Source organism: Pelophylax lessonae, assembly GCF_965119305.1.
Source record: "Pelophylax lessonae genome assembly, chromosome: 2".
In the NCBI taxonomy this organism is placed as follows: Eukaryota; Metazoa; Chordata; class Amphibia; order Anura; family Ranidae; genus Pelophylax; species Pelophylax lessonae.
In genome coordinates, this window is record NC_138769.1 from 187,085,543 (window position 1) to 187,112,699 (window position 27,157).

Below are 27,157 nucleotides of genomic sequence, written 5' to 3' on the forward strand. Positions count from 1 at the left end.
AAACATTTTCGCTGCTTTTGTGTAGAAGACTTCAGGGAGCCCAAGAAAGTCCAGCAAGCACCAGGACCTTCTCCTACAGTTGATTCAGCTGCAGGATTGGGGCACCACCAGTGCAAAGCTTGCTCAGGAATGGCAGCAGGCAGGTGTGAGAGCAATTGCACGCACAGTAAGGTGAAGAGGAGGGTGGCCTGGTGTCAAGAAGGGCAGCAAAGAAGCCACTTCTCTCCAGGAAAAACATTAGGGAAAGACTGATATTTTGCATAAGGTACAGGGACTGGACTGCTGAAGACTGGGGTAAAGTCATTTTCTCTGATGAATCCCCTTTCCGATTGTTTGGGGCATCCGGAAACAACCTTGTCCGGAGAAGAAAAGGTGAGCGCTAACATCAATCCTGTGTCATGCCAACAGTAAAGCAATCTGAGACCATTCATGTGTGGGATTGCTTTTCAGCCTAGGGAGTGGGTTTACTCACAATTTTGTGAACACAACCATGAATAAAGAATGGTACAAAAACATCCTCTGAGGGCAACTTCTCCCAACCATCAAAGAACAGTTTTGTGGCGAACAATGCCTTTTCCAGCATGATGGAGCACCTTTCTATAAGGCAAAAGTGATAACTACGTGGCTTAGGGAACAAAACTTTAAAATTTTGGGTACATGGCCAGGAAACTCCCCAGACCTTAATCCCATTGAGAACTTGTGGACAATCCTCAAGAGGCTGGTGAACAAAAAAAAACCCCCACAAATTCTGACAAACTCCAAGCATTGATTATGCAAGAATGGGCTGCCATCAGTCAGGATGTGGCCCAGATGTTGATTGACAGCAAGCCAGGCCGAATTGCAGAAGTCTTGAAAAAGAAGGGTCCACACTGCAAATATTGACTCTTTGCATAAATTTCATGAAATTATCAATAAAAGCCTTTGACACTTATGAAATGCTTGAAATTATACTTCAATATACACCGCTGAAAAAAAATAAAAAATTAAAGGAACACTATTTAATCAGTCGATTAAACTCCTGGGATATTGATCTGGTCAGTTAAGTAGCAGAGGGGTTTGTTAATCAGTTTCAGCTGCTGTGGCGTTAATGAAATTAACAACAGGTGCACTAGATGGGCAACAATGAGACAACCTCCAAAACAGGATTGGTTTTGCCCTTTTTTTTCCCTACTGATGTTTTCGGGCTGTTTTTCACTAGTTTTGCATTTGGCTAGGGTCAGTGTCATTGCTGGTAGCATGAGGCAATACTTGGACCCTATAGAGGTTGCACAGGCAGTCCAACTCCTCCAGGATGGCACATCAATACGTGCCATTGCCAGAAGGTTTTCTGTGTCTCCCAGCACAGTCTCAAGAGCATGGAGGAGATTCCAGGAGACAGGCAGTTACTGTAGGAGAGATGGACAGGGCCGTAGAAAGTTCTTACCAGTGTTTCTCAACTCCAGTCCTCAGGGAACACTAACAGGCCAGGTTTGCAAGAAAACTGAAATACATCACAGGTGATATCATTTGCTGCTCAGTGATTGTAGTATTCTAGTCTGCATCTCCCCAGGGTAATACTTAAAATCTGGCCTGTTAGTGTGCCCTGAGGACCGGAGTTGAGAAACACTGCCTTAACCCATAAGCAGGTCTAGCACCTGCTCCTTTGCGTAAGGAGGAACAAGATGAGCACTGCCAGAGCAATACAAAATGACCTCCAGCAGGCCACTGGTGTGAATATCTCAGACCAAACAATCAGAAAAAGACTTCATGAGGGTGGCCTGAGGGCCTGACGTCCTCTAGTGGCCCCTGTGCTCACTGCCCGACACCATGAGGCTCGATTGGCATTTGCCATTTAACACCAGAATTGGCAGGTCCGCCACTGCCGCCCTGTGCTTTTCACAGATGAGAGCAGATTCACCCTGAGAACATGTGACAGATGTGAAAGGGTCTGGAGAAGCCGTGGAGAATGTGATGCTGCCTGTAACATCGTTCAGCATGACTGGTTTGGTGGTGGGTCAATGGTCTGGGGAGGCATATCCATGGAGGGACGCAAAGACCTCTACAGGCTAGACAATGGCACCCTGACTGCTATTAGGTATCGGGATGAAAACCTTGGACCCATTGTCAGACCCTACGCTGGTGCAGTGAGTCCTGGGTTCCTTCTGGTGCGCGACAATGCCCGGCTTCATGTAGTGAGAATACGCACCCAATTCCTGGTCGATGAAGAAATTGATACCATTGAATGGCCCCCATGCTCGCCTGACATTAATCCAATAGAACGCCTCTGGGACTTTATGTTTCGGTTCATCCGATGCCGCCAGGTTGCACCTTAGTCTGTTCAGGAGCTCAGTAATGCCCTGGTCCAGATCTGGGAGGAAATACCCCACGACACCATCTGTCATCTCATGAGGAGCTTGCCCCGACATTTTCAGGCATGCATACAAGCACGTGGGAGCCACACAAACTACTGAGTATCATTTTGAGTAGCTGCAATTACATTTCAGCAAAATGGACTCGCCTACTGCATCATTTTTTCACTTTGATTTTTGTGGTGTCTTTGAATTCTGCCCTATGTAGGTTGATAATATATATCCTTACATCCATATATATCACACTTCTTCCTCAAAAAACATAAAATAAAAAATTAAATTAAAAAAAAAAGGCAAGGGAGGCAGGGTAAACCCCCTTTGAATCATAAGTACCTTTTCTGATCCTCCTAACTATGGTCTAGAGTCTACCGCCTAGTCCCTGACCCCCACCCCATCCCCCCCAACCACCCACATCTTCCTATGGTAGTGGGGAGAAGAAAAAAACAACAAAAAAAACACTATAACAAATCAACAATCAAACCAAAAAATGTGTAGACTATTTTAATTTAGGGGGAAGAGCCAAGGGGAACCATGTGTGGCTACCTTCCTGATTCTACCCCTCCCTTCCCTCACCATGCTCCCATTTTAGACCCCCCTTCACGCTCTCACACCCTGCCGTTTACCTATTTGTGCCCAATATGGGCATTCTATTTCAGGGAATATTTTTTTAAGTGTTGCACTTGTTTTATTACTATTTACAGTCAGCCTCTTTAAATATTTACCAGTAAAACGTATCTGATTTGCTGGAAAAAGGCTGTTGTTTTAACCTGAAGCTCAAATTACCCCCTATCCCCCTTCCTCACTGTCCTAGTCCGACAGAGCTTTATGTTGAGTCAATTGGACATAGTACATCTAAGGGAAAACGTCCTGCTGGCCTATTGTGTTCAAAAACTCTACAATCCTCTGGCAAGCCGATCCCATGGGTGTACTATGTATTAAATAACTATTTGTATTTTGTGTGTGTGTGTACTTAAAACTTGCAAAAAGAAATTAAATAACTATTCAAACTAAACTCCAGGTAGATAAAAAAATACAGCACTTAAGGCTCCATTCACACTTGCAACCCAAAAGGGTCCACCTGTCAGTTTTTTCGGCGGATTCTATCAAACTCTTCAGTCTCCTCTATGAAGCGGTTGGTGTCAACGGGCATGAGTCCGTTGATACCAGCTGCCATACGATCTGATCCTATCCGCTAAAAACAGACTGATGAGGATCCGTTCCCCATCCATCTGGCAGGAGACATAGCAGTCAGGTGTAAACAGGCAGGTGGTCCGCTTACATTGGTCCACCCATAGAGAAGAGCGGGCTGTGTCTGTGTCCGCTCGGCATAAGCTGATCAAATAAATAAATGATAAAAGCTGATCTTTGTAAAGCCGGCCAAAGATTGTTCTAATATTGGCTGATTCAGCAGGGACCAACCGAGATTCAATCCCTCTATGGGCAGGCTGGTTGTACTCAAGTCGATCCACTGATCGACTTGGGTACAACTAGCGTGTCAGATTTTTTGCACGCGATTACTGCCAGTTGCAGTAATCTGTTTACATCGGACCACCCATAGAGGAGAGTGAGCGGTGTCTGTGTCTGCTCTGGATAGGCGGAGCGGACATGGACCAGCCATCCTCCTGCTCAGGGATTAGCGGACAGATTCCCTGCTGAGCAGGAGGACACCAACAAAGCTCACCCCGCGTGGAGAGGGCCTAAAGTACTAATAAACCAAATACCAAAAATGTAATATATTACAGCTTACCATTTATTAGATGTGTGGGCTGCATTAGTTCTCTTTTTTTTAGGCCTTTCCCCCTCTGTTTTCACCTGGTGATCTGGTTACAGCAAACAGTTTTTTTTTGCCTTTTGTGATAAAGGTTTACATAAATAAATAAAAGCTGATCATTGTAAAGCCGGCCATAGATTGTTCGAATATTGGCTGATTAATCAGGGGCCGATCGAGATTCGATCCATCTATGGGCAGGCTGCTTGTACCCAGTGGTGTATTTTGGTTTTGTGCTGCCCTAGGCAAGATTAAAATTGGGCGCCCCCCCTATGTAAATTTGCCCCACTCCTTTTTTAACGTATGTGACTCCTTCAAAATTGAAGGACTACAAGTCCCAGCATGAACCCCTGAGGTGGGGTGGGTGTGGGAGAAAGAGAGGGGGGATGAGAGAGAGGGGGGATGAGAGAGAGAGGAGGGTGAGAGAGAGAGAGAGAGGGGGGGATGAGAGAGAGAGGGGAGATGAGAGAGAGGGGGAGATGAGAGAGAGGGGGTATGAGAGAGAGGGGGGGTGAGAGAGAGAGAGGGGGGGTGAGAGAGAGAGGGGGATGAGAGAGGGGGGATGAGAGAGAGAGGGGGATGAGAGAGAGGGGGGGATGAGAGAGAGGGAGATGAGAGAGAGGGGGGGGTGAGAGAGAAAGGGGGATGAGAGAGGGGGGTGAGAGAGAGAGGGGGTGCAAGAGAGAGGGGGGGGTGAGAGAGAGAGAGAGGGGGGATGAGAGAGAGGGGGGTGAGAGAGAGAGGGGGTGAGAGAGAGAGAGGGGGGATGAGAGAGAGAGGGGATGAGAGAGAGAGGGGGGATGAGAGAGATGAGAGAGAGGGGAATAAGAGAGGGGGATGAGAGAGAGAAGGAGGGTTGAGAGGGGGGTGAGAGAGAGAGGGGAGGATGAGAGAGGCGGCTCTAGCAACCAATGTCCAATAGAGTCTCAGGTGGAGGGGGGCGGCTTTTTTGCTGCCCCCCTGCAAAGTGCCACCCTAGGCCTGGGCCTTGTTGGCTTAGGCCAAAATACAGCACTGCTTGTACCCAAGTCGGTCCATCAATCGACTTGGGTACAACCAGCCTGTCTGATTTTTTGCATGAGATTACTGCCAGCAGCTATAGCAGCAGGGAAGGCTCCCGCCGGCAGAACACAATAGTGCAATGGGAGGGATTATCCAATAACACTGACTGAGCTGATAGGGAAATTGATTGATTTTCTTTCCTGCAACAAAAACTGAATCATCTATGGCTGGTTTAAGCACCCCTGCCAGTGGTAAATGGTTTGTCTCTGTAAACCGAAACATCCGGAAGAGAGCTTGTTCTTTTAAAAAAAAACAGGAGACTTACTGGCCAGATCACCATATAAAAATAGAAAAAAGAAAGCCTTAAAAAAGAAAACAAATGTAGCCATCACATCTAAGAATTGGTAAGCTGCAATATAATACATGTTTGCTTTTGAGTCTAATACCGCTTTTAGGCTGTATTGACCCCCGTTTACACTGGTGAGGCTTTGAAATCGCACTAATTCAGCACGATTTCAAAGTTGCACATCAGTTTGTTTTGCACTGCTGATTTCGCTGTGGCTTTCCACTTCATTTAACAGAAGTGTTTGCCAGTCACAATTAAATCGGTAAAAAGTAGTGCAGTAACCTTTTTCATATTCACTGCGACATGAGTTATGGCGATATTAACGGTTCCATTGTGGGCAATGGAGTGCAACTTGACATGCAATTTGAAACTGTCAAGTCGCACTGGTGTGAACGGAGTCTTAAAGCAATCATTTATTACACTGCAGCTTACCAAGTCTTAGATGTGGTGGGTGCATTTGTTTTCTTCTTTAGGCTTTCTTTCCTTTATTTCCATCTGGTGATCTGGCCAGTAAGACTCGGTTCACACCTATACGACAACCACCCGCAGTGAAAATGCGCTCCTGTGAGAAAACGCACGGGGCTGCCATTCATTCTGAATAGCACCCCCATGCATGTAAAAACGTGTTCGCGGGTGCAGGAGTAGCAGAGAAATTGCATGGTCAAAATTACCATGTGATTTCCCTGTGGGTTGCAATTTGAAAAAGGTGCATGCAGCCACCACATCTAAGGATAGGTAAGCTATAATACATTACATTTTTGATTTTGGGTTTAATACCGCTTTAATGCAACTGTGTTCATTAATATCAAAAAAGGTTTTTTTTTTTTTTAAATCCAGCAGTTCCAGTGCCTGAAGATGACTTTTTGCAATCTCTGTATAGCAGAGTTCAGACTAGGAGAGGGAGAACAGATTAGTTTCAGGATAAGACTGTGGAAAATTCTCGTGGTCGCCAGCACACAATTGTCTTTCTGTTTTTTTTCATTTTAAAAAAAGTGCTTAAAGTGATACAAAGCACACGCTGTTTAATATACATTGTCCCTTCTTTTTCTGTATGTAAATGATGGCACTGTAATTATTTTAATTTAACCACTTCAATACTGGGCACTTTCACCCCCTTCCTGCCCAGGCCAATTTTCATCTTTTAGCGCTGTTGCAATTTGAATGACAATTGCGCGGTCATGCAACACTGTACCTAAACCAAATTTATGTAATTTTTTCCCCACAAATAGAGCTTTCTTTTGGTGGTATTTGATCACAGCAAGTTTTTTTTTTTTTTTCTTTTTTTTGCTAAACAAATAAAAAAAGACCGAAAAGTTTGGAAAAAAGTAAAGTTTTTTTGTTTATGTTGTAAAATTTTGTATATAAATATGTTTTTTCCTGCACTGATGAGGCCGCACTGACCGGCACTGATGAGGAGGCACTGATGAAGAGGCACTGATGAGGAGGCACTGATGGGGAGGCACTGCTGGGGTGGCACTGATGGGGTGGCACTGTTGGGGTGGCACTGATGATGGGGCACTAATATGCAGCACTGATGGGCACTGATATGCAGCACTGATGGGCCTTGATATGTGGCACTGATAGGTAGCACTGATATGCAGCATTGGTGGGCACTGATAGGCAGCACTGATGGGCACTGATATGTGGCACTGACGGGCACTAATAGGTGGCACTGATGGGCACTGATAGGCGTAACTGATTGGCATTGTTAGGCACTGATAGGTGGCACTAATGGGCACTGATAGGCGGCACTTATGGGCATAGGTGGGCAACACTGATAGATGGAAATGATGGGCAGCACTGATGAGGAGGGCACTGGCAGGCTCCTTGAGCACTGATTGTCATCCTTGGTGGCATGGGTGGGCATCCCTGGTGGCCTTGGGTGGGCATCCCTGGTGGCCATGGGTGGGCAATCCCTGGTGGCTCTAGTGGCATCCCCCACGGGTCTGCACTGGTAATCAATGCTCTGATTACCAGCACAGGCCCCCCCCCCCTGTCAGGAGAGCCGCTGATCGGCTCTCCTCTACTCGCCCCTGTCAGGCGCGAGATGAGGAAATAACGTTTAACGGCACGTCCTATTTACTATGTGACCAGCTGTGATTCGACACAGCTGGTCACATGGTAAAGAGCCTACGTCATAGGCTTTTTTTCTTGGGACCAGAGATGCGGTGAGTCAGAGGGACACACGACACCACCGATGCCGTTTTGCACACCCCCTGGTCTATCCTGCTGGACATCATATGACCGCCAGACAGGATAGTGCAACCACTTTGCCGCCGTCATTTTGCTATATGGTGGGCGGCAATTGGTTAAAAAAGTACCTTTTACCTAATGGATATACAGCTGTCACATGACCCAGCTCTTTCCCAGCCCGTCTGCAGGGAAACATAAGCAGGGGGAGCTTCTAGTCCTCTGCTGCTGGTCACATGTTAAAAGAAAAAAGCCTTTGCTGCTGTTGGAGTAAAAATAGATAATTAATATCAATAAACTTTAACTTGTCATACAAATATATGTTTGAAATAAAATCGTCATTATTTTTTGACAATAACAAGGTGTGGGCAGATTTCTACCAGTCACAGGCTGCGTCACACCCCTCCAGCCTGTGTCTTAGAATAAGAGGGAGGTGAAGCCTTCATTAACCACATCCCGCCTGCCCTATAGCAAATTGACGGCAGGATTGTGGTTGTATTATCCTGACCGGACGTCATATGACGGCGGCAGGATAATACAGCTCTGCGCGCCCCACGATGCAAAACGTTCCACATATCAGTGCCACATATCAAGGCCCATCAGTGCTGCATATCAGTGCCCATCAGTGCTGCATATTAGTGCCCCATCATCAGTGCCACCCCAACACTTTATTATGCTTCAGTTATGAATGAACACAATGAGTGAGTGTGTTCATTTAGAAAAGGAAGACGCTGGTATATGGCATTTTTTCCAACTCCTTTTTCCCACTCTCCATCTTGAAACATCCCCCGCAGCAGCAGCGGGAGAGGAGAGGAGGGAAGCCAGCAGCACTGCGAGGCGGGGGGGGGGTTAGGGGGGCAACACAAGAGAAGCCCAGGCACACCTGGCACACCCCCTGCACATGCCTATGCTGATAGGAAAACTGCACAGATTTTTTACTTTAGTTTACCTCAGTTTTCATGTACAGTGCCTTGTGAAAGTATTCGGCCCCCTTGAACTTTTTGACCTTTTGCCACATTTCAGGCTTCAAACATAAAGATATAAAACTGTAATTTTTTGTGAAGAATCAACAACAAGTGGGACACAATCATGAAGTGGAACGAAATTTATGGGATATTTCAAACTTTTTTAACAAATAAAAAACTGAAAAATTGGGCATGCAAAATTATTCAGCCCCCTTAAGTTAATACTTTGTAGCGCCACCTTTTGCTGCGATTACAGCTGTAAGTCACTTGGGGTATGTCTCTATCGGTTTTTCACATCGAGAGACTGAAATTTTTGCCCATTCCTCCTTGCAAAACAGCTCAAGCTCAGTGAGGTTGGATGGAGAGCGTTTGTGAACAGCAGTTTTCAGTTCTTTCCACAGATTCTCTATTGGATTCAGGTCTGGACTTTGACTTGGCCATTCTAACACCTGGATATGTTTATTTGTGAACCATTCCATTGTAGATTTTGCTTTATGTTTTGGATCATTGTCTTGTTGGAAGACAAATCTCCGTCCCAGTCTCAGGTCTTTTGCAGACTCCATCAGGCTTTCTTCAAGAATGGTCCTGTATTTGGCTCCATCCATTTTCCCATCAATTTTAACCATCTTCCCTGTCCCTGCTGAAGAAAAGCAGGCCCAAACCATGATGCTGCCACCACCATGTTTGACAGTGGGGATGGTGTGTTTAGGGTGATGAGCTGTGTTGGTTTTTACACCAATCATAACGTTTTGCATTGTTGCCAAAAAGTTCGATTTTGGTTTCATCTGACCAGAGCACCTTCTTCCACATGTTTGGTGTGTCTCCCAGGTGGCTTGTGGCAAACCTTTAAATTACACTTTTTATGGATATCTTTAAGAAATGTCTTTCTTCTTGCCACTCTTCCATAAAGGCCAGATTTCTGCAGTATACGACTGATTGTTGTCCTATGGACAGAGTCTCCCACCTCAGCTGTAGATCTCTGCAGTTCATCCAGAGTGATCATGGGCCTCTTGGCTGCATCTCTGATCAGTCTTCTCCTTGTATGAGCTGAAAGTTTAGAGGGACGGCCAGGTCTTCGTAGATTTGCAGTGGTCTGATACTCCTTCCATTTCAATATTATCACTTGCACAGTGCTTCTTGGGATGTTTAAAGCTTGGGAAATCTTTTTGTATCCAAATCCGGCTTTAAACTTCTCCACAAAAGTATCTCGAACCTGCCTGGTGTGTTCCTTGTTCTTCATGATGCTCTCTGCGCTTTAAACGGACCTCTGAGACTATCACAGTGCAGGTGCATTTATACGGAGACTTGATTACACACAGGTGGATTCTATTTATCATCATTAGTCATTTAGGTCAACATTGAATCATTCAGAGATCCTCACTGAACTTCTGGAGAGAGTTTGCTGCACTGAAAGTAAAGGGGCTGAATAATTTTGCACGCCCAATTTTTCAGTTGTTTATTTGTTAACAAAGTTTGAAATATCCAATAAATTTCGTTCCACTTCATGATTGTGTCCCACTTGTTGTTGATTCTTCACAAAAAATTACAGTTTTATATCTTTATGTTTGAAGCCTGAAATGTGGCAAAAGGTCGCGAAGTTCAAGGGGGCCGAATACTTTCGCAAGGCACTGTATGTGGACAGTTTTTATGCATGTCAGTTATGTGCCCTGTTCACACCAATGTTGAAGTCATGTTGTTTTTTTTTTCAAGTGCAGTAAACTGCGTACACATTGCAGATTCCTGTGCAGAAATAATATGCACGTTGTGGTGTGAACAGGGCACATAGAGAACATTTTTTTTTCTTTGAGTGCTCTTGCAGAACACGGAAATCTCTACACCATGGTGTGAACGAGGCCTTAGCTGTAGTGAAGTATTTCCCAGGCCTGTCAATTAGCTGGATCTACACTACATGTAACATGATCTGTAAATAAAGGAGAGTATGGAAAATTACAAGATTCTCTCTCCCATTCACAGATTCTGTTACATGCAGTGTAATCAATGTACAGTCCAGTCTTTTCTCAATAGTGGAATAAGAGAAGAGTCCCGCTGTCTGTGCCAATGGACGTAGCCGTGGGGCTCTGGAGAGAGCACGCATGAGTGCCTCTATAAACAGTGCTTTCCCATGGAGCACTGGACAGCTAGGAGGAGCCAGGAGAACCGGCAGGGGTCCTGAGAAGAGGAGGCTTGGGCTGCTCTGTGCAATTACCTGCACAGAGCAGGTAAGTATAGAGATGTTTGTTATTTTTAAAAAAATCCTTTCAACCACTTTAACTCAGAGTTATGACTAATAACTCCCTCAGCACCCAGGGCTGCTGATAGGGGGAGCCACCAGTCCTCCTGTAGGGAGCTCAGGCACACAGGGGGGCCCCAACAGCACGGGGAATTGGTGTGGTCGGGCAGAGGGACAATTACAGAAGGAAGCCCTGTGCGGCTCTCTGCAGCAGCTAAAAGCCAATTTCTCCCCCTCCTGCCAGCTTTTAGCTGCTGAAGGGAGAGACACAGACACAGGGCATCGTTCCTGTAATTGCTTCCCTGACACTGATCCCCCTCCCTGTTCTGCCTGCTTCTGATCCCCCCCTCCCCGTGTGCCCCCCTTTCACTGTGCCACCCCCCCCCCCCCATTTCCTCTCCCAGAGCACTGCAGGCTTCCTGCAGTAATAATAATAATTAAACATTTTAACAAATAATTTAAGAAAATTGTGAACATTTAAAAAATATATAATTTTTTTTAAATGTAAAAAACAATTAAAATGGGCTAATTCTCACAGGTTCTCTATGTTTGTGTCCGCTATGTTTGTGTCCTTTCACACTTATGCGACGCGATTTTACGATGCGATTTTGACACGATTTTGAGCAATGGCTCAGGGCTATATACCTCAAAACGCATTAAAATCGTGCCAAAGTAGTGCAGGAACTACTTTGAAGTCGGTGCGACTTCAAAATGCACTGATATGAATGGGGCACATTGAAAATAATGGAAAACAACTTTTTTTTTGCGGTCCAAAATCGCGGGACAAGTCGCACTAGTGTGAAAGGGGCCTAATAATGATATTTATATATTCAGGTAGTCAGGTAGTCAGGGGGGAGCCCTGCCAGGGAGGTTGTACGGGGCCCCATGATTTCTAACAAGAGCCCTGTCAGCGCCAAAAGTTCAGCAGTAGAAAGAGGACCTGTCATCAATACACAGAGGTTTTCTTCAGAATCCAGAAGACGGACAGACTTTGGAAATACTTCATTATGAGTAAGTGATGTGACTGCATCTACAGTGGCAACAATAGTTTTTGACTAAACTTGAGATGTTTTTGCAGTAGCAATTGTTATACCTTGACAAAGAGGTTCAGCACAGCTTCCAAACATGTGTTGGTGATTGCTGTTTGCTGTAAAATTGCTTCATCATACATGGAGAGCTGGACTTTCTTCACGCTGAGTTTCTAGCCATGCTATCACTGGTCATGCACATTGGACGTTTGAGGTGAGGGATTTGAGTGCAGGATAGATACATCTTTCTTATTTCACACCTATCACAACTACTGTAATTATAACTATGCAGAAATGTTTCTTAGACATGTGCAAAGTGCCAAAACCCACAAACACCAATTCCATCTTTTATCACTTCAGAGTGGTTCAAAATGAAAGATGATTGTTGATTGGTAGCCCTGGATTACTGCACTCTGCATGTTGCGATTTTCATTACTAAAAAAAGTGTGTTTTATACATATGTAGCACTGTCCCCATAGGGCTTGCTGTATGATGACCTGTTGGGCCTTCTCTGATTACCAGCAAACAGTCACTTAGGGTACAGTTTACACATTCATCCTTACTCCCAATCAGAGGCGTAACTAGAACCTTCAGGGCTCCGGTGCAAGAAACCATAAAGGGCCCCCCGGACCCCTGGCCGGGGCCCTTCCCTTCAAGCCTGGGGCTCTTCCCACTGATCCTGGGGCCCGTTACTCTCATTGCGGGGCCCTTCATTATGGTCTCGCAGCGGGACCCTTTCACAAGTTCTGCCCACGGTGGTGGAATGCCAGGGCCTGGTTGCAAGTGTGACCTTTGCGATCCTGGACGTTCACCCACTGGTGTCAGTAGTTTTTATTTTTTGGTATTTTATTTGTATTATTTTTTATCATTTTATTTTATTTTTTTACAATGTCACTGACTATGACTCTGTCCATTCACAAAAGGAAGGACCTGGTAAATTACATATTTACCGACCCCTTCCTTGTTCTTTATTGTGACACATGCCCTGCAGCAGCAGCCGACAGGAGAGGGGAGGAAGCACAGTGGGGGCAGCACAGTGGGGGGAGGGGGGGACCAGGGGAGCACACAGGGGCCCAGAGACAGAAGAACACATGTTACTGGATAGGAGGGGCGGCGGGGGCAGCATACAGCCAATCTCCTCCATTTTCCTCCTGCAGCTACTGGGGGAAAAAGGAGGACAGTGATTTCAACTATTTACAGTTGATAAGGACAACTCTCCTTTGGCCTCACCAGGTTGCTTATGGAAGCAGTCACTCTGCTTTACCCATACTGCCACATGCATGAAAAAGGTTAAGTCTCCTTGCTCTCTCCAGAAATTGACTTGGTGATCTATATTCTCTTCAGGACACTCACTAGCATCCCCTTTACTGACACCCGTCTACTGACTCTTCTAGCTGCAGGGGTGGCCCCCCTTAGGTCAGGCCTCTTGACACAGATCTGTACTGACTGTACTGCAGAATCAGATCCTTCAGTGTCTCCCCTTCCAGTGAGATTTACAGGACCTCCAGGTTCAGTTCCCCTCTGGCTCTTTAGGCCCTTAGGTCGACCCCATGAGGCCACATGGCAACTTCAACAGAGAAGGAGGCAGCCGCCCCCTCCCTCCGTGACTCTGATCTCCAGCTGAAAGACCCAGAGCACATGTGCTACTGGCATTTATAAAGTATCCCAACATGCGCAGATGCATTTTGCCAAACCACCAGGGCTATATCAAACGCCTGTGCACGCATTTGTCAGGTTTCCTCCCACTGTCCAATATGCCTTCCTATTGGACCAGTGTAAAACACTCTGCAGAAAGACTGAGCTGCACCTAAGCACATTGAGCAGACCTTTCTAGCAAATCCTGCTTTCTGGTAGGCAGAGAACAATATAGATTTACCTGCAATCCCTCTGGTAAGCAGAAAGGATCCAAACAGTGGCGGCGGGCCGATAGGTGGCGCAGGGGCGCCACCCCCCAAAAAAAAGAAGAAGAAAAAAAAAAGATTAAATAAAAAATAAAAAAAATTGTCAATTTTTGCCAACTAGGGGTGCCGGACCTAGTGCTGGATATGGGGGGGGTGGGGTTTTTGACCCCACCTTCGGCTGGAAGAGGCACCGATTGGCGCTCTTCTGGGGGTCATCGGGGCACAGAGCAATGCGCCCCAACACTCCCCACTTTACTGATGTCCGGTCTGTGATTGGTCCAGACTCCAGCCTGGACCAATCACAGTAGGACATGGACCTGGTGACATTCTGCGTGGGGGATGTGCACCGCCCCGGCGTCATGATCACTTTCCGTTCCCGCCCGGAACAGAGAGAGGACACAGGACAGGAGAGCGAGAGCCGCCGCTGAGGATGAAGCCGGGAGTCGGGAGGACCGAGGAGTCGCCAGTCGCCAGAGCGCAGTACCGAGGAGCCTGGAGGTGAAGAAGTGACAGGATGTGATCCTCCTGCAGAGCTCAGACTTCCAGTTATTCTGTGCCAGCAGCTGCAGCGGGGCGGGCGGCCTCACGTTGTGAATGATTGGTCGGCTCGATCGGATCGTGCAGAGATAATCTGCGATCAGATCTCTGAGTCTGATCGCAGATTATCTCTGCACGATCCAATCGAGCCGACCAATCATTCACAATGTGAGGCCGCCCGCCCCGCTGCAGCTGCTGGCACAGAATAACTGGAAGTCTGCGCTCTGCAGGAGGATCACATCCTGTCACTTATTCACCTCCAGGGATTGGCAAAAGAGGAGCTGCTGGCAGTGCCTGGAGAAGTCGGGGTGTCCAGTGTCGGCGTGTTGCCCCCTCATGGCCTGAACCTGCGGGGGGAGCACCATGTGGGGGAGCTGTCCCTCCGGACCCAGGAGCAATGTGTCTCCCGTCTTCAGCAGCCCACAGCACAGCAGTCGGTCCAGTTGAGTGAGCCAGCCCAAGAGCAGGTAAGTGACATGACCTGTGACCTGACCTGTGACATGACCTGTGACATGTCTGTGACATGACCTGTGGCATGACCTGTGACATGACTGTGACATGACTGTGACATGATCTGTGACCTGACCTGTGACATGACTGTGACATGACCTGTGACATGACTGTGACATGACCTGTGACATGACTGTGACATGACCTGTGACCTGACCTGTGACATGACTGTGACATGACCTGTGACATGACCGTGACATGACTGTGACATGACCTGTGACATGACTGTGACATGACCTGTGACATGGACTGTGACATGACTGTGACATGGACTGTGACATGACCTATGACATGACTGTGACAGGACCTGCGCCATTACCTGTGACATGCCCATGCCATGACCTGTGACATGCCCGTGCCATGACCTGTGACATGCCTGTGACATGACCTGTGACATGACCTGTGACATGCCTGTACCATCACCTGTGACATGCCTATGCCATCACCTGTGACATGCCTATACCATCACCTGTGACATGCCTGTACCATCATCTGTGCCATACCTGTACCATCATCTGTGCCATGCCTCTACCATCACCTGTGTCATGCCTGTACCATGACCTCATAGTCACGCAATTTTTTACCGCAAAGCAATACCTTACATTTTTCTTTTTGTGCCCCCCCCCCCCCCCCAAAAAAAAAAACTATACTCTCTCTCTAGCACCTACTTAGGAGGATGCTATATATATATATATATATATATATATATATATATATATATATATATATATATGTGTGTAATTCATCTTATAACAGTCATCTATATTAAGTCATGACTCTGTATGATAGAAGGTTTACGTGCAGTTTACCTTAAAGCGGTATTAAGCCCAAATGCAAAAATGTGTTATATTGTAGCTTACCAACTTTTTGATGTGATAGCTGCATTAATTTTCTTTTTTTAAGGTTTCTTTCCTTTATTCCCACTTGGTGATCAAGCCAGTAAGTCTGTTATTTTTCAACAGAACAAGCTGTCTAGGAGCTCTATCAATTAGAGGGTTGAGACATACCTTTTAACACTGATAGAGGTGCTTACAATGGTCAGCTTGTATATATTTATTTAAAGGAACAAAACTGTTGCTGTAATTGCCTTTAAACTGTTAGCTGAAGGTTGGCTTCAATTTGTTTAGTGTATATTAGACCCATTTCACACTTGTGCGACTTGTCCTGAGACTTGGGACTGCAAAGTCACATGACAAGTCATACTCCATGATTTCCAATGAGTACCATTCATATTTGTGCGGCTTCAAGTCAGAGCAACTTCAAAGTAGTCCCTGGACCATTTTGGTCCAACTTTGATGCGTTTTGAGGTCCATAGTCCTAGATTACACAGGCTTGGCTTCAAGTCCAGTCAAAATCACATCAAAATGAGGTCAAAATCGTGGCAAATTTGTGTGACTTTCAGGTCGCACGAGTGTGAAAGGGGCCTAAATCTACTTGTCCATCTAACTCTTCCCTTCCCCCCAGAATGACAATGCTGCTGTCCAAAGGTTCCTCTGTTGCTCTTTCATCCAGAGTATAAGGTCCCTTAGGCTCCATTCACACTTGTGCGACTTGTCATGCAACTTTGGACATTCAAAGTAGTTCATGCACTACTTTAGTCTGACTTTTATGCAACTTGAGCACCATAGACTTTAATGTTAACCCTCAGAAGTTGCATCAACGTCATACCTAAATGGTATACAATGCAACTTGTGTGCAACAGTTGTCCATTATCGCTGGTCAAAGCCAAAGTCGTATACAAGTTGCGCCCATCCAAAATTGCGTCAAAGTTGCACCAAATTTGCACTCCAAAGTCGGTGCAAATTTGGAGTTGTACATGTGTGAATGGAGCCATACAGAAAGGGTTGTTACTGGCCAGATCACCAGATGCACACAAGGGAAAAAACCCTAAATGAACAACACTAATGCTGCCACCACATCTAAGGATTGATACAGTAAGCTGGAAAATATTATATTTTTGTTTGTGGGTTGAATAACACTTAGGGCTCTTTCACACGGGCTTTCCGTGTGAGAGCTCCGCTGCGGTCCTTTTTTTTTTTTTTTCACGGAGCGGATGACATTTCTGTCATCCGCTCCGTAGGTCCGCATATCATCCCATCCGTTTGCGGATGATATATGGACATAATGTAAGTCTATGGGGATTGCGGATGTCAGCGGATGACACCGCTGACATCCGATTTTCCTTCCTTTCCGTTTTTTGAATGGAGGAAAAATAGGGTTCTGTTCCGTTCGAAAGAACGGAACAGAACTGAAAGGAAGGAAATCGGATGTCAGCGGATGGTATTCCGCTGACATCCGCAATGCCATAGACTTACATTATGTCCGCAAATCATCCGCAAAAAAATAGGATGATTTGCGGACATACGGAGCGCCCGTGTGAAAGAGCCCTAAATCACTTTTCTTACCCACTCAGGTGCAGTGCTGTATTTTGGCCTAGGCCAACAAGGCCCAGGCCTAGGGCAGCACTTTGCAGGGGGGCAGCAAAAGAGCCACCCCCCTCCATCTGAGACTATTGGCCACTGATTGCTAGAGCCGCCTCTCTCACCCTCTCTCTCTCTCCCATCCCCCCCCTCTCTCTCTCTCTTATCCCCCTCCCCTCTCTCTCATCCCCCTCTCTCTCTCATCCCCCTCTCTTTCTCTCATCCCCCTCTCTCTCTCCTTCAATTTTGGAGGGAGTCACATCCGTTAAAAAAGGAGTGAGGCAAATTTACATGGGGGGGGGGCCCAATTTTAGTCTTGCCTAGGGCAGCACAAAACCAAAATACACCACTGCTCAGGTGATCCATTAGGCTTCTGCAGGTTCTCTAGCATGTGAACCAGCAGGCTTCTGATGAGAATCTATCCTTGCTTAATCATAACCTAGGACCTCCGTCCAGCCCACTATGCCTGCTGGCCTTTAATCCCGTTTCTTTCACAGGGGCCGAATGTCGGGTGGTATCAGCCGGTTCAATAGAAACCAGTCGACATTCGGCCCATGCCTACTGCAGTCAGTCCAGCCGACTTCTGTCGAAGGGGCATGACCGAAAAACATCTACTGTTCGGTTCCGGATCAACGCTCTCAGTCTAAGGCGGCAACAACCCCCCTGCCAGAACACAATAGAACAGCAGGGGAGATAGTTAGCACAGCGGCTCCTCCTAAGCTGTCAGGTTTTTTTTGTTAGCCCTGCTGGGTTGATTGGAAAAAAACTACTAGAGTGTACTAGGCTTAAAAAAGTTCCCTATTGGTAAAGTATAACAGAGTCCACACCAGACTCCTTGAAAGCAGCAAACAGATTTTACTGAAGAAGGTCATCTATACGATCGACTATACAGGGTAAGGATGGCAGCATACTTAACCACTTAAGCCCCGGAAGATTTTACCCCCATTCCGACCAGGGGGTATTTCGCGATTCGGCACTGCGTGACTTTAACGGACAATTGCGCGGTCGTGCGACGCTGTACCTAAACGAATTTGACGACCTTTTTTTCCCACAAACAGAGCTTTCTTTTGGTGGTATTTGATCACCTGTGCGATTTTTTGATCACGCGCTATAAACAGAAAAAGAGCGTAAATTTTGCAAAAATAGCAATATTTTTCACATTTTTTATATGAAATTCCCCCAAAAAAAAATGTAAAAATCAAAATTTTTAAAAATTTTCGGCCAATTTGTTTTATGCTACCTATGTTTGGTAAAAAAAAATCGCAAAAAGCGTATTTTGATTGGTTTGCGCAAAAGTTATCACGTTTACTAACAAAGGGAAAGATTTTTGTCATTTTTGTTGTTTTTTTTTTAACGCGTAATGGCGGCGATCTGCGATTTTTTTTGCGTTACTGCGACATTGCGGCGGACAGATCGGACCCTTGACTGACATTTTTGACACTTTTGGGGTTACCAGTGACATTTCTACAGTAATCAGTGCTATACATATGCACTGTTACTGTAAAAATACACTGGTAGTGAAGGGGTTAACTTTATTTGGAAGGGAGGGGCTGTGTGTGTCCCTAGGGGCGTGGTTTCTACTGTGATTGGCTGTGGCTCTAGCTGTAAGGACACTGATCAACGGATCTACATACTAGATCTGAGGGATCAGTGTCTTTGCAGCGAGGAGAATGACAGGCAGTTTGTTTACACAAGCTGCCTGACATTCTCCCTCTCCCCCGCCGATCGCCGAGTGGCCGGCGGACATCGGGTCCGCTGGTCACACGCGCGGGGGGGTCCGTGACCACTCGGGAGCTCCCTAGACGCTCACAAGCAAGCAACGTAGCCCTACGTTAGTTTGCCTGTGAGGGGCTGACCGCCGACGTAGATAGTCGTGCGGCGGTCGGCAAGTGGTTAAATGAGTTGCACAATTCCTAATAACACATTGAGAAGGATATAAAAAGACTTGCGCCCTAGAAGTGGGCTATAGAATGTCATGGCATTCCTCCAAAGGAGGAACACAATCAGCCTAACTTAATCAGCCTCCGAACGGCGGCCATCTTTGTAAGTCTGGCCAGCTGATTGTTTATTTTACTGCACATTTTGATTGATGCATGCTGCAGCAATACTTATATACTTTAAATCCAATATTAAAAAAATATACTATATAGTACTTTCTGGGCTGTATCCTCCAAAGTCATAAGAGGAAGCTGAGTGCATTGTTTGTAATGGAGATCTTATAGAGGTGCTTATACCATATAAGACCGGTGGGTGCATAATTGGTGGAGGTTTTTTCACATCACTGGATTCCTTGACACTTGGTGAAACATTACTGTCTTTTCAAGATTACTATTTTTGATATGAGTTTTGAATATCTAATTCTGGTGAGTGCATAGTAAGACAGGGGTTCAAGCACATGGCGATATTTCTGCACAAGGTGGACATCTTTCAACTACAATTTGCTTTATTATTGTATCAATATTTGGACTCATTCCTTTTGTCACTTATGTTTATATAGTTTGATGTAAGCGCTGCGTTTAATAGATTTATGTACAAGCCTTTGTAGGGTCACCTTGTGAGCTATATGGTTTTAGGCGCTCACTATTTGTGCGTTTTTCCACAGTTATACTCACTTAAATCCCCCGTCTAGGTCCCACCTGGTACCATTTACGGGCGGGGACTCCACCAATCCAGTGCAGTGATGGTCCGCTGAGACCACTGGTCCCCTTAATTCCCCTCCACTGATGTTTGTCTTCTACTTGATCCTGAGAGGACCTTGCCACTGGCCATTTAAAAGGAAATGTCCATATTATGCAGGTAGCGATGTGGACACCCAAAGAAGAACTAATGCAAGAAGAAATCAGAAGAGGAAAAGGTTCAGGGCATAGTGCCATGTGACCATGGCTACACGAAAGCGGCTTTTAGTTTGGACTTTTATAGCATAATATACATACGGGCACCATGCCCACACATAGGACCTCTTTAATTCTACACACTTTGGGTTCGTTTTAGAACTTTAAGACTACATTTGGTGATAATTTAATGTAAAGCAGGGCAAATAGTAATGTTTTTTTTGTGTTGTCTATTCACAATGTTGTGTATCATCATTTTTTACAAACATGCATATTGGGTGTGTAAGAATAAATTTAGCCATACAGTTTTAGTTTAAATCAAAAAGGTAAAGTGCTTAAGATTTTGGTGTAAGGTAGGACCCATTCATACTAGTAAGATGATTCATACCAATTCGCACATTCTAGTGCATTGAATTAGAGAAAATGCTGCAGGTCCCACTTTTGGCCAGTTCTGGTGCATTAGGCAGCTAACTCAAATGAATAGGCTGCCGGAACTTCATGTAATTTAATGCACGACTTAACACTTGTGAACACATGCGTGTTAAATGCACCACAACAGACTGCCCAGGTATGAATGGGCCCTTACAGGTAAGTAAATCTTTTCTTAGAAATGTAATTTAGAAGAACAAATTGTCCCCAGAAGTATAGCTTTAGCCAACACTTTATATAGATTTGGATAGAATTTGATCAGTGTATAACCAGCTTTAAAGCATTATTAATCCCAAAACCAAAAATGTTGTATATTGCAGCATACCAATCATTAGATGTGGTGGCTGCATTTCATTTCCTTTTTCCCTCTGTTTTACCTGGTGATCTGGCCAGTAGCACACCTCCTGTATTAGAGTGCCCCACTTTGGATGCAAAGTGGGACCTTTAAATGGCAGCATTGTCATGGCAGGAGTAGCAGATTTAGATACACTAACAAACTGAAGCTGACACTTTATAGGCAATTACAGAAAACAGTTTTATTCCTTGTGGGATACGTAAATTAATAAAAGCTGATTGTTGTAAGCACCCCTGTCAGTGGTAAATGGTTTGTCTCATCCCTTTAAATGCTACATCTGTAGGAAAGCTTGTTTATTTTGGGGAAAAAAAAACAGACTTACAGGCCAGATCATCAAGTTAAAAGAAAGTATAAAAAAAGAAAACTAATGGAGCCATCAAATCTAAGCTGCAATATAATAAATGTTTGCTTTTGGGTTTAATACCACTTTAACATTTAATTGCTGTCTGTATCCAGATTGGAGATTTCCAGTCGCTGTCTACCCCAGTGACAACATTCAGGGAGATTTACTAAAACTGGAGCGTGCAAAATTTGGTGCAGCTGTGCATGGTAGCCAATCAGCTTCTTACGTCAGCTTTTTTAATTAGGCTTTGATAATAAATCTTGGAAGCTGATTGGTTTCTATGCAGAGCTGCACCTAATTTTGCACGCTTCAGTTTTAGTAAATTCCCACCATTGTCTCCAGGATGGGATGTGAATAGAAAGTTTTCTCCCATTTACTTAGTTCTGGTGCAACTGCACTTTCAAAGTGAAAAGTCTAGTTGCCTTTAGTAAATCCACCCCTGTATTTCGGTATTTGTCACTTTAATTGTATCCAGTTCAGCACAGGTATACTTTAAGTCCAGATTAATTTTTTTTTTTTTTAAAGGAAACCAGTATAAAAATTCCATCTGCAATGGCTAGTTGTCTTGCTGTTATCTTATGCCTCATACACATGTGCAGATCGTCGGCCGAACGATCGGCCGTCTTTTGTCCCCGGGCTGTCGTGTCTGTTGAAAAGTGCAAAAGACTGCACAAGAATTTTGTCCGCCGACTACAGCCGACTGCAGAAGTGATGTCATGTGATGGTTAACTTTCCCTGTGTTTTTTCTTTTCTGAGCATGCCCAGTCTTGCAAATCTGCTGTCTGTCGGCCGAATTCTGTATTGACTGGCGAACAATCGGCCGCTCTGGTGTCGGCATACAAAAATTTTAATGCTTGCACGACAGATTCTTTTCGGCCGAAAGTGCGCTGTCGGCTGTCGGAAGCATCATACTAGCAAGCCGAAAATCGGCCGATCGTTCGGCGGCCGAACATTTTCGGCCGATAATCTGCACGTGTGTACGGGGCATTAGTCCCTTGAGTGTTGATTTACTAAAGATGAAGAGTGCAAAATCAGGTGCAGCTGAGCATAGAAACCAATCAGCCTCCACGTTTTATTGTCAAAGCTTAATTGAACAAATTAAAGTTAGACGCTGATTGGCTACTATGCGCAGCTGCACCAGATTTTTGCACTCTCCAGGTTTTAGTTAATCAACCTCTGTGTTTCACTACAGAAAAAATATTAAATCAGCAGATCTGAATTTATTTCAGCATTATTTATTGGATATTTGTACTGTGTGAGTGGGCCAGGAAACATTTCGTAGGAGGTAGCCCACGTATTTTTTTTTTTTTTTTTCATATTTTTTATTTTTTTTTGGCTTATGAGGTGCTAATAATGATGTTAGTACAATTGTTGTGGAAATACAGTTTTTTTTTTTTTAAAAACAAATTCTGAGATAAAATGAACCACCTTCTCACTGATTGCTTCACATTTCCTAAACCCCGTTTTTAATCACCTAAAACCATGGTCACATGATGATCGAGCGCTGGGTCCCCTGCTCTGTTTATTTCCTTGAGGGGGTCCTTTTTCCAGGTGTCCAGGTCACTGGACAATTCCCAATGGCTGTCCAGCGGGGAGGGGGGGGGGGTTCTCTCAGGATCCAGAAGACTGCTAATATCGGACCAAGAGCAGTGGACTGGGTTAACGTGCAGCACTGAGCTTATGGTCCTTGCAGACATAAATGGCATCAGCAAGGGACCAGGATGGGGGAACTCAGGTATAATGGCACTTTTCCACTGCAAGTACCGGCTTGACCCGGTTTGCTTTTCCACTGCTGGTACCGCATGGTACGGTGTTGGAACGGTTCGGTACCGTTTGGTATGGTTTTCTTTTCCACTAAAGTAGTGCTAAAGTTAAGTGGGTGGGATAACAACGATTCACTGACCAATCAGTGGCTAGTAGTGACTGCATGCAAAGGATTGTGGGATATGGCACCGGTATGGTACCTCTTGGAACCACAATCGAGGTGGTACTGTTTTAGAGAGCCGTACTGTTCGGTTCCATGCAGTGGAAAAGTGCCGCCGTACCGTACCGAACCGTTCCTACACCGTACCATGCGGTACCAGCAGTGGAAAAGCACAAAAGCGAGCCGAATCGTTCGGTTCCATGCAGTGGAAAAGCACCATAAGTGACTTCAGCCGGGACGGTAAATTGAACAGCTAATAGGTTAGAAGGGGGTATGAGGGAAGGATGATGAATTTATAGATTTTGTCCAGACTTTAGCTTTAGATATTTAGAGGAGCATTCAAGTATACACAAAATCTGCTTTCAAAAACCTTAATCTTGAGATGGGGCAATTGTTGCATCAGTGTACGATTAAAATGTAAATACATAGCTTGGCCGTGAAGAAGGTAAAAAGTGAGCTGGAGAACAACAATTAAAGGGTTACACATTTAATCTCACACACCTAGCACCCAATTAACATGTCTGAACACTGTATTAAACTTTCCAACCTAGCTGAACGTCTCGTCCAACTTAGAAATAATCCATTTAGCTCAGCCTATGCAACATTTTGCCAAAAAGATGCACAAGAACGCCGTTTTACAGCCTGGGCAATTGACTTGGTATGGTGTGTGTTTATCATTCACAGTACAGCTGCCAGTGCCACAGGCTCTGACAGAACACCGTATAAAAGGCTAATGTCTGAGGTAAGCTTTTTTTATTGTTGCCGGCGAACTGCATTTTGATAAATATACCTCATTTAAAGAAGCTGTGTCCGTTCTTTCAGCCTCGCCATCTTTGTTGTAAGCATTTCCAGCTAAGCATTGACAAACTATTTGCCTTTTCAATGACTATCCTGCCTTTATCCCGAGGGTTCTCCTTCATCATCAGTATGAGATCGCTGCTGTTATCTCTTGCATATCAATGTGGTCCGCAAAGCAATTTTCATGCTTTCTGTCCTTCCCTGTCTCCCTTCATGCACCGAGACAAAACAAATCATGTGTATGCTGGGTGTTTCATGTTCATAGCAAGCCCTGCTTGCATTAATTCACACCAAAACCTGTCACTTTTCTCCCTTATAACACCAATCCTCAGAGAATTTGTTAGGCATTTGCTCCTGTGAAACAATAAATGGGTCATTTGGATCCTCAATATAAAAATCTACCTTGTGTCTTAAAAATATATTGTTTTAAAATGGCTTGGTATATAATCAAAGTCTCCTTTTTTAAATATTACACCCATATGGTAAAGTCTAAGGAAGATGAGGTAGGGAAATCCACAAATGACGAGTAGGACTTAAGTAATGATTAGAACTGTTAACCTAAACTGTTGCCCTAAATGACCTCTAACCTTACTCAAACACCTTGAGATAATGCCTTCCCTGGGGAATGGTTGTAGCTACCACAAGTATATTGATCCAGCCTTGATATACCTCTAAAGGTCATTAAAGTTTTCAAAAGCTGTTTTTATTAAAATATTGGTTATTTGGTCTTCAGAGTAGCTGTGCCATTATATGCAAAACACCATCATGCTGTACTGAAAATCATATTATACATTTACCGCTATTTACAGCCAGCAATTCATTGATACATTCCAAAACCTGTATTTTGTTACTATTGATAAAAGGTAACTTACCGAGTCACCCTGAGTTCTGAAGGTCAGTTTCTGGTCTTTGCTTGTCATGAAAAATAGTGGCTAATGACGGCTTCATTGACTCCTAATGTGACCAACTCTGTTCCTAGTCCATTGCCTGGTATCCCACATTAAATTCCATGATCACAATCCACGTCTCGGCAAATATACCACAAGATCACATAGAGGATCAGGAGAATGGCAAAAATAAATAAAGCTACCAGGATAGCCTTGGTCACAGGAGATATGAGTGACTGCATGTCACCTAGGGGTTCAGGCGGAGAGGTCTAGTTGGCAATTACTGTGATTAATGGAGCAAAGGTTAACCGGTGGTCTCTGGCGCTGGCATACAAGTGCTGTGGAGCGAGGTACCAACTAGGACCTGTGGATCCTCTGCATTGCTTCGTGCCAAGTTGAATGAGATGTACAAACGGTGCCTTATTCCCCTTGACAGGAAAAAGGGAAAGAAAATGACAGCTCTTCTATACACGGGCTCAAAATCTTCTCTGCACACGTCCATCTGAGTCTCCAGCACAAGAGATCAAAGCCTTAACTAGAGCAAAGAGAGGGACTGCGCAGAGGAAACTTAATGATGCTAATAATCCTGCCATGGGAGCAGACCAATCTTCCCGGTTTCTTTTATTCTAGCAGAAGACAAGATTCATTCAAACTTGTGGAACAAAACTGGGTAGCGATTGATGAGCGAAGTAGTCTCCTGCTGTTACATCCATCAAAAGCCATCAGCTGGGGACAAATAGGGGGAAAAAGAAAAACTGGAAAGACGCAGGAAAGTTGGACAAGTAGAAGGTCAGAGGTTACGGTTGACTATTATAGTCTAGAAGCTGGAGTTAATATTTCAAGTATCAGCATTGCAAAGTTGAGTTAGCATCCCTGCATGCAGCAGGTAGTATGCATGGGGGATAGAGAGACTCCAGCATGTGTGAGACTGAAGCGCGTGTGTATATGTCTGCAGCTTGCTTGCTGCAGACTGAGAAGTAGGTTGATTAGTATTCCACCCAGCAAAGTCTCTCCCTCCCCTACCTCAGTATCTCCCTGTCCTCCCCCTTTCTCACTGCACAGCTCCTCCTCTTGTTTCTCTATCATTCAGTCACCAAACAGCACGCTCTTATCCTCTGGTGTTGTTATTACGTTTTGTTTAGGCAGCGTGCTGCAGGTTACCATATAAATGCATGAGCAAAATAAAATGCAGAGATGTTGTGTACACTGACTGCTACCTATAACTATAATCTTCTGCATTAAGGGATATAAGCCTTGTTAGTTCACCAGGTATTGTAAGGACAAAGCTTTGCATGGGTGCAAAACACTGTTATAAATTGGCAGATAGATTCTCCGCTCCAGAAGCCCATCTTATAACGCATATGACAGAAATCATGTAATCATAGAACATTTTTTTTTGGTGTTATGAAATAATCTCTGTGTGCATGGATTGCAAGACTAAAGGAGGCCAAGGAGGCTTAAAGCTGAAATTAAAGCGGAAAGCTAAATACTGAGTACTGTCGTAGACACCCTTTTCGAAATTCTGGTGGGCCTCCAAACCAAAATTTCCCATGCTTGCTGCCGATTCATATCATATACACTTAGCTCCCAACCATCCCTGATTTCAAGGGACTGTCCTTGATTTGGAACAAAATCCCTCTGTTACACTTTCCTCCTCATTTTTCCTTAATTTTGGTCTGATATATATATATATATATAGTTGTATCTAAAATGCCTTTTTATCTTTCAAAAAGTGTTTCCCAGTGATAAACCTTTCATCCAATTTAAAAAAAAATGGCTGCATTTGTAAATTTCAAAAGCCAATATAAAGGAAATGTAGTGGTTAAAAAAAAAGGTACTTGTGGGTTTAACTAATCATTTTTTTGTATAATTCCCCTAAAGGAGCGTGAAAGGAGGGGTGTGTTCTATGCTTACATACTTTTGCTAATAGGTGTCTCTCTTTCCCATCTCAAAAAGTTGAGAGGTATGTATACTAGGCATAAATTGGTAATTTAATATAATTACTTTTCAATCGGAACAACCTATAGATACACAGCCCTGCAGGTATACCCCGTGTCCGCCGTAGGGTAGTATCCTCGGGTTCCCCTACTGTTGCTGCTATATCTGACTGCTGGTTTACTCTGGCTAAGCAACTAAATTACATTTATTCCCCTTCTCTCCCCATTACCAATGTCATGTATTTGTCATTTGATTACTTGTTGTATTGTTCTCACTACAGATAGTAGTAATTAATTCCTCCGGAGGAAGCCATTGTAACTGCAAAACATGTTGAGGATTGGCTATACATCAAGAATTAATTACATCCTGTGTCCGCAGGACTCACCTGTGGATACTATACTAGCAAA

At 44.6% G+C, this 27,157-nt stretch overlaps 1 protein-coding gene across 1 annotated transcript in view; it reads right to left on the reverse strand.

The window, feature by feature from the left end:
• DHRSX (dehydrogenase/reductase X-linked) overlaps window positions 1-25,794 on the reverse strand; it is a 766,480-nt gene extending 740,686 nt beyond the window's left edge. Inside the window, exon 1 of the mRNA XM_082244855.1 lies at window positions 24,798-25,794. The gene's annotated coding sequence lies outside the window, so the exon portion shown is untranslated. The remainder of the gene's footprint in view (window positions 1-24,797) is intronic.
• Between the last annotated feature and the right edge of the window lie 1,363 nt (window positions 25,795-27,157).